Below are 15,924 nucleotides of genomic sequence, written 5' to 3'. Positions count from 1 at the left end.
TGGCCAATTATGTCTTTAAATGGTAATGAATGATAACACAGTCATATCTGTGACTTATGACACAAATGTAAGCCAAAACGTTTAGTAAAGTAACTTTACAAATATATTTCTATCGTCACTTAAATATCCAGCAAAATCCTGATTTATTCCACTGGAATTTTTGGCGGAAAGACTTGGTTCATCTCCTGATTAAATCAAAATACTATAAAACATTGCTTTAATCTGTAAATCACACATATATAGCAACTGCTATACATCAGGATTTTTAGGCATATAGAACTTTTTTTTTTCCTACTGGTTCCCTGGGAACTCAATCCAAGGACTACAGAGGACACTTGTGACCATATGCCTCTGATAGCATAAGGCATATAAAAAGTGGTCTTAAAAATATCTTAGTAGCAAAAGCAATTATTTGCTGATTCTCCCTCTCCTCCTGTCTCATGGCAGACGGGCATTTCAACAATGAGATGGCATGGCTCAGAAGCCTTTTGCATTCTGGCCTCACCTGCCTGCCAGAACTGCCACTTGGAACCTTTGGGCTGCTCTAAATTTATAGAAGGGACAGGATGGCAATCCAGTCTATGCCAAGATCAGGGACATATAAAAGCAACATAAAACTGTCATTACCTTGCTTCCCACTGACACCACACCAAGCACAGCTTGGCAAGACCAAAGTAGCTAGATTTGCATATGACCAGATAGAAGAAACATGCATAACACTGGACCCTTAAGATGTACAAGACTTTCTTTTTCTTTAACATTAGCTAGAGTCCAGGTGCTTTCAGTTAAGGTATGTGGCAATGAGGTCATTCAACATGGTAATATATAATTTAAAACAGATTAAGCATACATCCATGTTTCTGGTTTCTTTTCTTACTATATCTAACAAAAGATTTATGAGCCCAGCATCCCAGACCCCCTAACACTTACCCCTTTGGTTGCCAAAGTTTAGGAAAGACCTTCCAAAATAGGTCTTTGTTGTTCTGTAGTAATACAAAGTGTAATACAAAGCCTATTAATAAAGCCTGTACATTTTGTCAATAAGATAAACAATATTATCTCTTATAAGCTGAGCTCATTAGTTGCTCTGACTCTGTCAGTATTTAAGAGTACTAAAAAATGAAGCAAACAGAGCATTAGAAAATAAATAGGTTATGTGCAAGGTATTGGTGAGGAGAAGAGCAAGAAAGACCTTATATTTACAAGAAATATTAATAATTAAAGATGCCCTTAAAGTCCCCTTCAAAAACAAACCTGAAGCCATGTCAATTAAAAATGAAAAAGTTATCAGCACAGCTTCAGTTTGAAGCAATACAGTACAGCTTTATCTAATGTGCTATATCTGTTCTGAGAATGTTAATACATATTTCTTAAAATGGATTGGCACATAGACATATTTAATTTACTTTAATGCAGTTGGATTATTGAGAGTGCCAACAGTGACCTCCTTTCCTCCCTGCATCCAAATCAAATATGCAGCCAGGACACTTTTATATGAATGCTTTAAAATGCTTATACCATGGTGGATGTGATGCTCTTGTTTCCCTTATTAATTTTGGTAAGGTACAGATGTTCCACCTATCATACATTAAGCATGAGAAAGCACCCTAAAGTAGGGTTGCCACTCTTGCTGAAGCAATTCTGGGAGATTCCCCTCCCCCCCCCCCCCCCCCACATGAACTGGCCCCTGTTTTTATGATTTTTTGGGCCGATACCCGTGGCTGATATTTAACGAGCTATATTGGCTGATACTGATCTGATTGCTGATATGCAACCAGCCAGCTTGGAAAGCAGCATCCCGCTGAAGTCTGGTGTGGGGGAAGGGGCAAGGAAGGAGGGAAGGAGTGTGGTGGGGCAGATTGATTGAGGCCTCTCAGTAAAGGAGGGAGCGGGGCAGGGGCTGGGGCAGGTGCTGCCCAGCTGGGGCAGAGCACAGGACAGAACGGTGAGATGTTTGTTGGGGGTGGGGCGCAGCTCCTGTCACTATGTGCACCCCAGGATGGCATGAGAGGTATATGGCCCTGGATCTTTGTGCGGGGCAAGTGTGGGCTGCCGCTGCGTTGCTGAGCTCTTCCCAGCAGGGACCTGGGCTGGGCTGCACTTGAGGCAGGCAGTGGTGCTGCTGAGAGGGGTGCTATGGGGGAGGCTGCAGCCACCCCAAAATTCACCATAGCCCCCCTCCTAGCACCACCACTGCTTTCCCTGAGTGCAGCCCTAGTCCAACCCCCTCTGCTGGGAAGAGCTTGATGTCACCGCCGGCCCCAGCAGCTGCCTGCCATTGCCCCATGCACAGATCCGGGGAGACACACTCCTCATGCTCCCTCCAGGGTGCATGCAGTAGTGGGACCTGCCACCCCTTCCCTGTGCCACCCAGATGAGCCATTCACTGCTGCGTCCTGTGCCTCACCCTGTTGTAATACAGTAGCTATAATTGCTATATATTGCTATTTTATAATGGATCTTGTTATGATTTATTTGTCATAATATTTTAATTAGTCATTTTTCTTCTGTATCAAATATTAAATAACCATGGAAGTAACCATTAGGGCTGTGTGAACCTTCGGCCCTAGATTCGATTTGTCAGAGATTCGGCCTGATTCAGTGGCTGAATCTGAATTGAATCAGGAGACCCTTTAATCTCTCCAAATTGAATCAGAACCCTCCAAACGGACTCAGAGAGATTCAGTAATATGGACATAGACATGGCTTTAAATATTTTTTCTACGTACCTCAATGGTATGTAGCTCATCATTGAGGAGGTGGCTCATCAATGCTGCAATGCTGGGTCAAATGGAGCATCCCACAGGCTGCTTTGTCCCAGGCCGTGGGGGCTCAGAGAAACCGGAAGTGCCATGGGCACTTCTGGTTTCACTTCACCTTATAAGCTGGTATGCTAGCTTGTAAGATGCTGGATAACAGAACTTTTACTGTATTTTAAATTCCTTATTGCTTAGCATAAATATATCTGACCTGTTGGTCTCATGATTTTAGAACTTAAGTTTAGTATAAGAAAAATGTTTATGAAAGGTCTGTGGTATGTCTGGCATGTTTAAAAAGAGGTAATGAAAGAATGAGCGTCACAGTGGGGTCCTACAGGAGGGCCGTGATCTCCTTAAGGCCCCCTCTCTCCGTGCCAAGTCGGCCCAAGGGCACCCTCTAATTCTCGTCCACCACGTCTCTATTCAAATACATTAGGGAGGCTGCCTTATGTCTTCTTGGACACGGTTACTTCTGGCCCTATGAACTCCCGGACTCCTCGTGGGTCCCTCTCTACAATGGGTGCTTCGAGGGCACCCTAGCCTTAGGGGCTATGCGTGGCTCCAACCACCCCTTATACCACACCCCAAGCCTCGCAGTTGGAATAAACGTTGGTCTGTCATGTATACACTCGCCTTCTCTGGGGTCCTCTCCATAGCGCTGCCTTCTCTCAGGGATCCTCTACAGTGCCGCCCTCTCTCTGTGGCCTTCACAATAATGCCGCCCTTCTCTCCAGGGCCTTCCCAGCACTGCTGCCCCCTTCTCTGAGGCTCACCACGCCTGCATTGGGGGCTTCTCAATAGTGCCCCCTCTCCGGGGCTCGCCATGCCCACACTGGGGCTTCTCAATAGTGCCCCTCCTGGGGCTGGGGTCTATGCACCCCATACGCTGCACCCTTACTAGCACTGGGGTCCCCACGCTACTGTGGGTCCCCTATGAGGCCTCCTCCAACCCCTAATAGCCTCACCCAAACCACCGGTGCTACAACAACAAAACAAAACACAAGACCCTAGGCTACAACTTAACTTAAAGCCGCCCAGCTAAAACCATGGTGATCAAACATCTTTGAGCTGCCATCCTTTACTCTGCTAGAGAGGTTCCTACAGTTCTCACATCTTAGCTCCTCTCTGTCTGGCTGCTGGCAGGGAACTGCCCTGGCCTTAGCTTCTGGGCTTTATAAGCGCCAGGCCTTGCCCCTTACAGTCAGCTGACTGCTGGCAGGTGTGGGTTGTTTGCTGACTCCTGTTGCCCTGGCAACCACCAGCTGGGCTCCTTATTCACTGCTAGGGCTTTTCCTCTAGCAGTTTCTTCTCTTTAGGAGCAGGGCACCTTGGTGCTCTGCAACAATGAGTGATGGATGTATGTGACTATGTGAAGAAAGACAGTCCTTTTGCAGCAGGTGAAAATAGCCTTCTGTGGTTTAACAGTCAAAGGTTGCAGCAATGTCGAGTCAGCAGTTAAGGATTACCAAATACTAAATCATGCCTTCACCCTAACAGCTGAAGATTACAGGCAACAACCCCCCTCAAAGATTGCAGACCACAAAGCCAGAAGATCATGTCCTACCAATCCCAGCATGCCAACAGGACAAAGAGGATGGCCTTTGCATCTGACTCAGCAAAATCCATAGGCTTGTATGGACAGCTATCAGTATAAAGAATTAACACAAAGAAAAGGCTTTGGGTCTGTCCACCTGCAAGAAGGAGTTTTGAGCGTGTCCAACAAGACCTGACTCCATTCCTCGTGGTTGGTTTGGCTGGCCATCAGACTGACCCAAGCATCTTTCTAACTTGGTAACACCTTAAACTTTGCAGGAATGTCCAACTATCTATGTGTATACTTGTTTGTTTTGTATGAATTAAAGAGTATGTATGGGAATGAGTGAAGCAGATAACCTTATTGTTCTTTATTCCTTTTATATTTTATGTTTTAATAAATGCAGCATTGTGCCTTTTGCCCTGATGATTCCCACTTGTTTTTTAATTCACACTGTACACCCTGTGTGTACAACAACCCCAGTTGTGAAGTGCCTTCCCTGCCCCAGCCCCACTCCTTCCCTCACCGCTGGGGCCTTGATCTGTCCCCCCACACCCTTTCCCTGACAACAGACTTACCAGCCAGACCCAGCTATTCTCCTTGCTGCTGGGCTGAGCTCCTGTCAGCCTGCATGCTGCACTGTGGCTGTGCATGTGCACCAGGCATTTATCCACAACATTATTGGCCACATGAGCCAACAAGAGCTGATTGCCAATATTGTCAATTTTCCTTATATCAGTGCTCATCCGATATAAGACTGACACATCAGTGCACCTCTAGTCATTAATTATACTGTTCAATCTGTTCACAATATCAATCTCCCATATTGCTTTCAATAGTCACTGGGAGATTGATGCTGATTCCAGTAAATTCCTGGCCAATCCGGGAGGGTTGGCAACCCTACTTTAAAGCCATTATTGAACAGATGTTCACAGCCACTGCAGAGGCTGCTGGGAAATAGAGACTGTTGCAGGTTCAGTCTGGCCTGTGGGCTGCACTTTTCCCACCCCTGCTCCAAATGTATCCTCCTTGTGAACTCAAAGTAGACAGATTTAAAAAAAGGAGGATGACCACAAAAAAAAAAGGGGGGGGGTGTGGGAAATGCAAAGAACACCCAAAAGATAAATAAATGACATAGTACTCAGAGGGGAAAGAAAGATGAGAGATACCCATCTTTTGTCACCTGTTTTTACTTAATGATGACATTTTTCCATGGCTGCATTTAGGGCATTTTGCTAGAGGTACAAAACCCCCACTATTTTAGCATTTAAGGAAGCTTGATTTAATATTCTCAAATGGATCACGTGGACAGAGATAAGTTGTGAGGGCTCAGCGACATATGGATTGGCCCTCAGGGGTAACTAGGAGGGCAGCAGGGTGGAGAGATCAGTTACTGAAGCTGAAAGGGGAGATCCAAGAGATGTAGTCCAAGACATAAACCAAAGTCAGGACCCAGGAGCAAGGTAGCAAGTTTCGAGGGAAAATCTGAGGTCAGGAAAACCAGAGAGAGCAAGACCAATGTTGAGCTTCAGGGGAGATTCAAGATCAGGGTCAGGAAAACCAAGGCTAGATCAGAAGTCAGAATAACTAGGGAGAGTTGTGAAGGCAAGGCTTGCCAAAATAGACTAAGCTATGTCAAGGGGTGCCTGAAGCCTGAAGCTGCAGGTGTGTTTAAAAGGGGTTTGTGGCACTTTCAGCAGCCAATCTGGTTGCAGAGAACTGGTCAATCATATTAGCCAGGGGCAGGAGTGGTAACTCACATGCTTGGCCTAGCCAGGCCTGCTTGATCAAAGTCCCCAACAGAAATCAAATGTCTTCTTACTTTGTGCCAAATAGCTACAGAATATATGAATCATATGCACAAAGATAAATATGAACACCAGGTGATTCAAAATGAGTTAACCAAGACCATTTTTAGAGAAACATTTGAATCATTTCTCACTAAGAGGTTATAGGGATTGCATCTTCTAGTGTCAAATTACTAGAATCGCATTACAAGACATGCCAGATACATTCATAGATAGGAGGAAATTCCATATGTGGAACAGTAAACCCCTTCTCATTGTCCCCAAAGGCAGTTGGATGTACCCTCCAAACCAACTGCATAGAAAATATTTTCCAATAATGCTAGTACAGCATTGCACAAAATACATTGCAGTAATCTTGCCAGAAATAACAGAAAGGCATAGGAGAAGTCCAGGTCTGAAAGACAAGACTACATATTTCTTTTATGTCAAATAGTTATGCAGATGCTCTTTGATGCAGCTACTACATGAACGCCTAAGTGAAGAGCTGCACTTAGCACTGTACTTCTAACCTGAAATTTGAACAAGAACAGAGTCTTTTTTTTCAGGTGAATAAGCAGATATGTAAATAGTCCTCCTTTCTCTACCTGTTTTCTAAGCCCAAAAGATCACCTTATGCTTCTTTGGACTCCTCTTCAGCATTCAGACTAATCCAATCAGTTTAACAGAATCATAGAGAAGTAGGACTGAAATGGCCAGAGGCCATTTAATCCATTTCCCTACCTGAGGCAGGATCATCCTTATCAAGACCATCCTATACAATCCATAATCTAAACTCTCCATAAAACTACTACCAGCCCTGACACAACATAGACCTGCAATGCAGGTGTATGTAAGCAGGGGAACCATGGCAGCAAGCATCCTGCTTCTATGAAATGCTTTCAATACATGCTCAGGAGGTCCCAAGTAGAAGGCCACAGCCCCTACTACAGCAGAAAGCAAAAACTGCACAATCTGTACTAATCTGACCATGGGGTAAAATTACCTCCTGACCCCATATGTGGTGATTGGTCTGAACCTGACTGGAGGGATAAGACTGGAAACTTCAGCTTTGGTCCCAGCAGAAGCACTGGCACACCCCAGTCAAAATCCCTAGCCTTGGCTGTAGCCAACACCCAATGCCTCTGAGAGATATAGCAGAAATGTGGGCAGGGGCAAACAGTAAAGCCCAGAAACATGGGAAATACCCAGAATGGAAAATAGGCTACGATCGGGCTGGGGATAGGAAGTCAGTCCAGCTGGGCTGACTTCATTTCCCCAGCCCGATCGTGGGGCTGGGGTTGGGAAGTCAGCCCAGCTGGGCTGAGTTCCTTTCCCCAGTGTGACGGTTGGGCAAAACGTTGAAACAGTGTTGAAACAGCCTCACTGTTTCAATGAAGTGAAACGGAACAGCTGTTTTGACTCAAAACAAAATTCAAACCAAACACTGATCCATCCAAACCTTGAAACTGAAGTGAACACAGAACAGTGGCATTTCACACAGCCCTAATAGGCATAGCTATGCATAGATCATCCCTGAGGAATGGCAGTCCAACCTCTTCTTGAACACCTTCCACAACTTTCATAACTTCCCTAGGAAGTCTATTCCACTGCCTTACTTTTCTGTGAAGACATTTTTCCAGACATTGGTCTTCATCCTCCTCTCTGCAGCAAGAGAAAAAAGTTGCTTTCCCTCTTTGTTATAGCAGCCGTTAAAATATTTGAAGACTGCTATCATCTCCCTTAAGTGTCTTTTCTACAAGCTGAACATGACTAGCTCCTTTAACCTTCCCTCATATGACTTGCTTTCAAAGACCTTTATCATCTTTGTTGCCCCCTTCTGGACCCTCTCTAATTTTTTCATGTCCTTTTTAAGATGTGGAATCCAGAACTGTACACAGTACTCCAGAGGAGGGCTAACCAGTACCTAGAGGCATTAATACTTCTGTTGATGCACCCTCAAACAGTGTTCACTGTTTGTTTGCTGCATCACAGTGCAGACTCATACTGAGTGCGTGAAGTACCAAGACTCCCAGATCCTTTTCCTTAGTGCTACCCTCCAGCTAGGTGTCACCCATTTTATATTTGTGTTTTTGATTTTTCTTCCCAAAATGTACCACTTTGCATTCTCACATTGACCTTCATCCTATTAGCTGTAGCCCAGATTTTATATCTGTCCAGATCCTTCTGAATTACCTTTGCATCCTCCAATGTGTTTACAATCCTTCCCAGTTTTGTCATCTGCAAACTCACTCAAGAAGCTTTTTATGACATCATCCAAATCATTCTCTAATTTGCTTAGGAGCAGGCCAATGTGGGAGCTTGTCAAAAGCCTTGCTGAAGGCCAGATACACCAGGGGTGAACAATTATTTCGGCTGGAGGGCTGCTTAATGAGTTCTGGGCAGGTGCTGAGGCCCATACACACAAAATTTTTCAGAAAATATCATTTAAATAAATAATAGATTAAAAACCCCCCTGTATACTTAAAAAAAAAAAAAATCAAACAGCAGCCACTTGCAGGCAGCTGAGTGGGTGGAAGGTGGCTGGGAGCTGGAGCTAGAACCCCAAGCACTAGGGCAGGAGCTGCTTGGCTGCTGCTTCCCCCAACCTGGCTGGGCACCTATGGTCCAGCATGCATCCCTATGGCTTCCCCACACTACCTGCTACCTAGGAGGAGCAGCTGTGTGAGGTGAGGGGAGCCAAGCAGTATTCAGACAGCTGCAGCTGCACTGGGAGCAGCCCTGCCAGGAAGCTGAGTGCACTGGCCAGGGCTGGGGTGGCTAGGAGTGTGCCACAGGCTGCCCCAGATGGAAGTGAACAGGGCTTGGTTCCATGTGGAACACCATGCCATGGGTTGGATACAATTAATTATCAGGCACCTGCCCGTGAACTGGATTCAATCCATTGGAGGACTGGATCTGACCTGTGGGCTGTATTTTGCCCACCCTTGCCCTAAACCCACATTTGAGATTGCAAGAGAAGTTCTTTAGCAAGTGGAAGAAGACAGTTCAGGAGTCTTTGAAACGATCTTTCTGTGGTGGACAGCAAGCTGATCCCTCTGTAATTTCCACAGTTGTATCCATCTTCTTTCTTGAAGATTGTCACAATTGTGGTGTCCTTGAGGACATCTAGGATTTCTTCATCATTCTCGATCCTTAAGATGAGGGGCATGGAGCTGTGATGTAAGCTTCTCTCCCCCCTGCTTGATGATTTCAGTGGGGATTCCATCTGCTCTAGATGCCTTATCATTCTTTATGTGCTTGAAGGCTCTTCTCACCTTGTCAAGGGTTGGAGGGATTCTGAGATAGTCTCTGACTAGGTGTTGTAGGATGGAATTGAGAATACCCTCATCAACAATAGTCTCAATTAAGAACGTCTTCAAAATGATCCTTCCAAAGGTGGGGTTGATGGCTTCCGTTTCCTTGATAAGGTCTCCTCCATCCTTAGGTCTCAAGAGGGTTGTTCCCCAAATGCTCAAACCATAGATGGCTTTGGTGGCCCTAAAGAAACCACATGGATATTGTGGTTGTCAACACTGACATCACTGCACTGAGCAAGACCTGGTGAGTGTCATATAGGTGGGTCAAAGAACAAGGAGGCAGCTATACCTTCTTATGGAAGGGTAAACATGAAGGAGAACATCACATTCACAGAGGTGACTGTCATTGAGAATGAACTCATATCACCCGTTGAAAATCCCTTCTTCTTCCCTGCTCCCGCTCCCCCATCTAACACCCATTAACTCCTATCCCCTCTGATCTTCCTTGCCATACATTTGCACTTTCACAGACCTGGATTTTGCATATTGGCTAAAATTTCTGTTTGGACTCTAGAGAGAAGGCAAACACCAGCAGATTCTCCCTATACTTGAGGAAAGGTACCTGTGCCCAAAAGCTTGCAAAGCATAATTTTTCCAGCTATTCAGTTGCTCTAAGAAAAAATATCAGATTTACCCAAATAACCTTGTCTGCCTAAACCAACCCAATGAATTCCCTATCAGGCTTAATAAGAGTCTCATAACTCTCCTTCTTAAATTGGTGGGGAGACAATATGCCAGTGTGATCAGTGTGTATGCCCCAACTCCTGATGCTGCTGATGAAGCCAAGGATGAATTCTATTCCAACCTTGACCAAGTCCTCTCTGATGTTCTGGAGGGAGACAGAATTATTCTTCTTGGTAATTTCAACACCAAGTTTGGAAGGGACTTGAACCTCTGGAATGGAACCACTGGCAAGGAAGGAGTGGAAAAGGTCAACACCAATGGCATCCTCCTTTTGACCAAATGTGTGGAACATGGACTAACCATCACCAACACCCTGTTCTGTTAGAAAAACAGGAACAAAACATCATGGCAACACCTGCAATTTAAGCATTGGTACATGATTGACCATGTCATTGTTCATGCCCAGGACTGTAAGATGTCCTCATTACTTGAACTGAGCTACGAGCTGATGATTGCTGGACTGATCACTGACTCATCTGCTCAGTTATGTCACTCAAACTGGCTCCCAAATGACAGCTGTAGCAGAAACAATGCTGATGAAAGGTCAACACTGAAGGACACAAGGACCCAATCAAGTGACCCCTCTTCCACCAGCACTTCAACAAAAACAAGGCAAATTCCAGTGAACAACATTGGGAGAATGTTGGCAATGCTTGGGGTGCCTTCAAGTCCACCATCATCAGCACCTGCAAAGAGACACTTGGATTCCATCCAAGTAGTTACCTTGTCAGAGAGGGATATCAAGTTTGTTTGATGCGATTTGTTTTTCATAAATTCATGGTGGCTGCTGCTGATCAGCCATTCCTCCTTCAGATGCTTGTAAATGGCCTCCTTAGGATATGCTCCAATAACTTCCCAGATATGGAGGTAAGGCTATCTGGTCTGTAGTTCCTTGGGTCCACTTTTTTGCTTTTTTTTTTTTTTTTTTTTTTTAAGTGGGGCACTATGCTGGCACCTTTCCAGTCCCCTGGTACTTTGTCTGTCTTCCATGGCTTCTTCAAGATGATTGCCATGGGCTCCAAGATCTCTTCTGCCAGGAGGCTCTCTCTCCTTCACATCATAATCAAAGAAGATAGAAGATGCATTTTGGAAGCCTGGGCTTTTTTAATTGCCCTTTTAATAAGCCATGCCAGCCAATACACAATGGGGAAGTAATTAGTAACAATAGATAAAAGAATTGTGGAGCTTCCAAGGTGCACCTATCCTATTTTGAGGTTGGCAGAAGTTGCAAAATAAGACTTTGTGCAGTGTGACAAAGTCCCTTAAAGTCCAGACATTACTTTTTGTTTTTTAAAAAAGAAATTATTAACACTTTTCATTTGAAAACCTAAGGGGTCTTTAAAAAAGGCATTTATTTTTAATTAAACCAATACTATAGATAGGTAAATAATTAACCGAGTGTTTAATTTTACCAAGGTCAGATAACTAAATCAGCGGTCCAGCTGGAAGAAACCTAGTTTTGTAAATGTCAGTTTATCATCCGAATGCTGTATTTCTTCATACAAAAAGGGATCTACCACAGAATTTCTTAATGACCCTGTTCTGATTTGTTGTTAACAGTCACACTGCCAATGTTTCACTTTTGCAACAGAAAGTGTTACATATAACTTTTTCATTCATCTGCAGGTATGCTTGTCAGTGACTGACAGGTGCTTTCCTTTCAACCTCACAGTGCTAGAAATATGTTATGAATACTTTATTAGTTGTAGACAGATTGGCTTGTAGACTTGTTCCTGTTTAAAACATTATGTATCCCATAAATATATTTGTTAGCCAGGGGCAATTTGACATGTGCAGATCTCATGTTGCCTGCAGTAATAAGAAATGCCAAATGTAGACAGCTAAAAATGTGTCAACTTTTAGAAATAAGAAAAATCAAATAAGCTACAATATTTGTACCTTCTATATTCAGCTAATAAATCATACCAAACCCCCCCCCCCAAACCCAAGCTGGATGATTTTGATCAACTCTCCAGAACAGTGGTACATTTTTTGTACTGAAGGACTGAAATGGAAAAAATGTTGTGAATTAGTGAGTAAAACAGTGTCAAATTTTGACAATTTTTTCCAAATACAGTAAAAGCTCCATTATCTGGCATCCATGGGAAATGTGGGGTGCCGGTTAATCAAATATGCCACTTATCTGAGAGTTATACTTATTTCCAACCCAGCGGGTTGGAGACGTCTTTGCCTGTTCAGACTGCAGCCCTTCCAGCCATGTCCGGTGAGCCAGGGCTTTCACTCCCTGGTGTCAGTGTGCCGGGGGACAGGGAGGGGGGCCCCACACAGGCTGCTTTGTCCTGGGCCATGGTCCAGGAGGAAGAAGTGGGACTCTGCTGATGGCGGTGAAACTGGAAGTGCCACGGTGGGACAGTTGCTGGTTAATAGAGTATTCTGGATGGTAAAGTGCTGGATAACACAGCTTATACTGTATATGGCTTTGATAGTTTAAAAAATTTAACAATTTCTGTACTTTCCCTGGTAAATTACCTATCACTTAATATTTTTCTGTTTTTATAAAGCCCGAGAACAAAACTAGATTTTCTTTTTACCAATGATTCAGAACATCTGCACAATCTATCTAAATCCATTAAATAGTTAAGGATTTGATTCTCAAATGTTGTGCCTTTTCTGAGAAAGAAGTCAACTACGTAGTCACGACTCCTCTGTGTAAAGATTTTTAAAGGTAATTTCTTGATATTCACTTCACAAGGGTAAATTTCAAACATATGAACTAGTAGGGACAAGTAATTTTTCTTTCTTCGCAACACATTTCTAGTTAGGACACATGAAAAAAAAACTGTCTATACAATATTTATTATAAAAAAGAGATGATTTGCCCTTGCTAAATCATAAGTAAAATGTATAACATCACAAAATATGCCTGTATTCTTTAAAGACTACTTAGAGAAGCTGAAAACAATTTTTTTAAAGTAAAACCTCTGCCAACAAATGTAATATGATAATTAAATGTAGTAACTATTAACCTGATAGGACAAGTCCAAACTGTGGATTGATCATTCATACAGCAATATTTTATGCTAAAAAAGTGATATAGAGGATAACCAAGCAACATTGTATCTTATTTTTCAGCTACTAAACAAGATTGTATAAAGTAGGATGTGCTGATAGACTTGAGTTGTCTGTAACACTAATATTAGGTGGAAGGGGCTGTGTCTTTTTTAACTTTAAACATTAAAAAATGGATAGATGCTACTTACCTAATTAGAAGACATCCCAAGTCTCATATAGGAACAGTTCTACAGCATTTACCTGTACGTGTGTCCACCATAACAAAAGCAAATTCTCACTCAATTGTTCCTGTCTATAAGAGACATATGCTTACTATATTTACTGTGATTCACTGAAAAGAAAAGAAAGCCACTTCTCATTGGAGGATGCTTCAGACGAAAAAGATATTTTTCCACCCTTGTTATCATCAAAAAACTACCAGTAGAACCACAGCTTGACATGAATTACAGCAACTGGATGCATCTGACTGACAGTTGTTGCAGAAACAATAACTGGTTTCATTACAACTTTATACTTGAAAACAGAATTTCACTAATTACATACCCAAGTTCACTTCCAAGCAAGAATAAATGCACAGCTAGAGCATAGCAACTTTCTGCTAATGGAAAGGTCAAAAAGCTTACATCTGTAATTTTCAGTTGGACACTTCCTGTAGAGAATGTCCTCATGCACCCATAACTCAGGTTGGCAGCAAGTGACAGGCATCATCTGGCTATTTACTCCTCATAAAAAGCTACAATTAAACATGCATAGTCCTTATCTTACTAATGTGAATTGTCAATAGATTTACTTCTCTTAAAAAGGAAATATTTCTCCACAAACCTAGAGATGAAGATGCACTTGTGGGGAAAGCATCCCCAGTCAGATAACCAGCACTGAGCACATGCCCTAGCAGCAGGCACTTGATCCAATATGCAGGGATCTCTGGAATTTGTTCCAGAAGTGCACGGCACAGTGGCTTCTTTAATCTTGAAGTTTCCCCCGAGTACCCGCCCCCCCACTGATTGGCAAAGGGGCCCCACTGGTTGCCAGATTGCCCACGCCTGATGCCCAGGAGGCAAAAACCAGTTTTAAATATGCTTCAGTTTTTACTTTCCAGACATCAGGAGTGAGCTGCAACTAGTAAGTGACAGGGCCTCTCCACCAAACAGTAGCAGGAGCGTAAGGAGGTAACGCTAAGATTTCCAGTGTGAAAAGTGGAGATCCCTGGCAATGTGGTGTTGAGAAAGTCAGTCACAGACAGCTTCAGGCTGTTAAAGCTGGTTGTGAAGTTCTGATTTTTCCAGAGTAATAGTAATAAAAAGAACAGGTCTCTTAATTTTGCTGCCCCCCCTGCACCTCACCATGTGTGCTCATGACACCAGGCTTGGTCTATAGTTGAAGTGATCCTTCCGGCGGTCCAGCTGCCCACCCCCATGAGCCAGGGCAGAAGAGGTTAGGTTGGGCCCCTGATGAGGACTGGAGGAGTGATAATATCACCAGTGACAAAATCAGGGACTCCAGGGGCATGGTGCCTGATCTCCATCATCCCAAGGAATGGGGAGTTGCACAAGAAGTGGGCATAGTCATGCATGTGTGTGGTGTGGGGGGCATCCAGGTGGGTGGCCATAATATCCCTGCCAGTCAATTAGGGACAGCTTAGGCATTTGGCTCCATTTGGGAGTCTTTGGCAGCCCAGGGAGCCCATGAGGCATGCTGGGAGGTGTGCAAGAGCCCCCACCCACCTGCTGTGCTCAGGCCATGCAGGCAGGCTCTAAGCCTTCCTCCTCCCCCCATAAAAAATAATGTGTGTTCTGCTTCTTCCTGACTTTAACAGGGATGCTTACAGTAAAGCTTGTAAGTTAGAGTGCTTCTGCTGTGGGCTTCTTGAATGCCAGCACCTATCCTAAATGTCTGGAACAAGAGTCTCTCTCTTCCCCCTCCTCCCTCTGGGTTGAGAGTGTGAGGCTCTCATTTGAAGGAAATGGAGACCTGCATTTGTACAAATACTGGTTTGGAGTCTTTTTTTTTTTTCCACATTCTTAGAGCGTCAGGTCCTTATTATCATGAGTCTGGGAAACAGAGCAGTAGGGGGAGAATGTACAGCTTGAAATCACTTTATTTTTCCTTGGATCTGGAGCTAGTCAGTCCCAAAGTTAGAGGCTGTTTTAAAATCCTAACTAACCTATTAGTGACTTTGAATGGTTGTTTAAAAAGCCTCTACTCATGTGTTTATTCATTTTAAGTCACAGAAAAATCTTCCATTTAGAAAGAGGAGGATCACAGGTTTGGACCCATTAGTAAGAAATATGTTTGGAAAACAAAAACAAAACAAACATGTAAGATGTATTAAGCAAAGTATTGCCCATAAACAAATAAACATGAATGCTACCTCTATAAAACATTTGTGTGACCTCATTTGAAATACTGCGTACAAGTCTGGTGACTGGTATTCAATAGGGCTGTGCGAAGCTTCAGTCCCCCATTTGATTCAGCAGAGATTCTGCCCAATTCGGTGGTCAAATCTCCAAATCCAAATTGAATCAGGGGCCCATTTAATCTCTTCGAATTGAATTGGAACCCTCCAAATTGATTTGGAAAGATACAGCAATTTGGACAAAGGCACAGCTTTAAATGCTTCTGGGTCCCCCAGAGAGCGCACTGGGGAGCCCCCCCATGAGCTCCCAGCTTGGCAACCAGTGCCTCCTGGGTCTGGGGGGGGCACACACGGTCCTCCCATGGCCAATCACTGAGCCAAGGGGGCAGCCTCTCCCTTCCGTGTGCTCCCCGGTGGACCTGGAAGTGGACCAGAAATACTCCCAGTCCACTTC

This window comes from Alligator sinensis, unplaced genomic scaffold (assembly GCF_000455745.1).
Source record: "Alligator sinensis unplaced genomic scaffold, ASM45574v1 scaffold853_1, whole genome shotgun sequence".
Taxonomy (NCBI): domain Eukaryota; kingdom Metazoa; phylum Chordata; order Crocodylia; family Alligatoridae; genus Alligator; species Alligator sinensis.
This window is presented reverse-complemented; position numbering follows the sequence as displayed.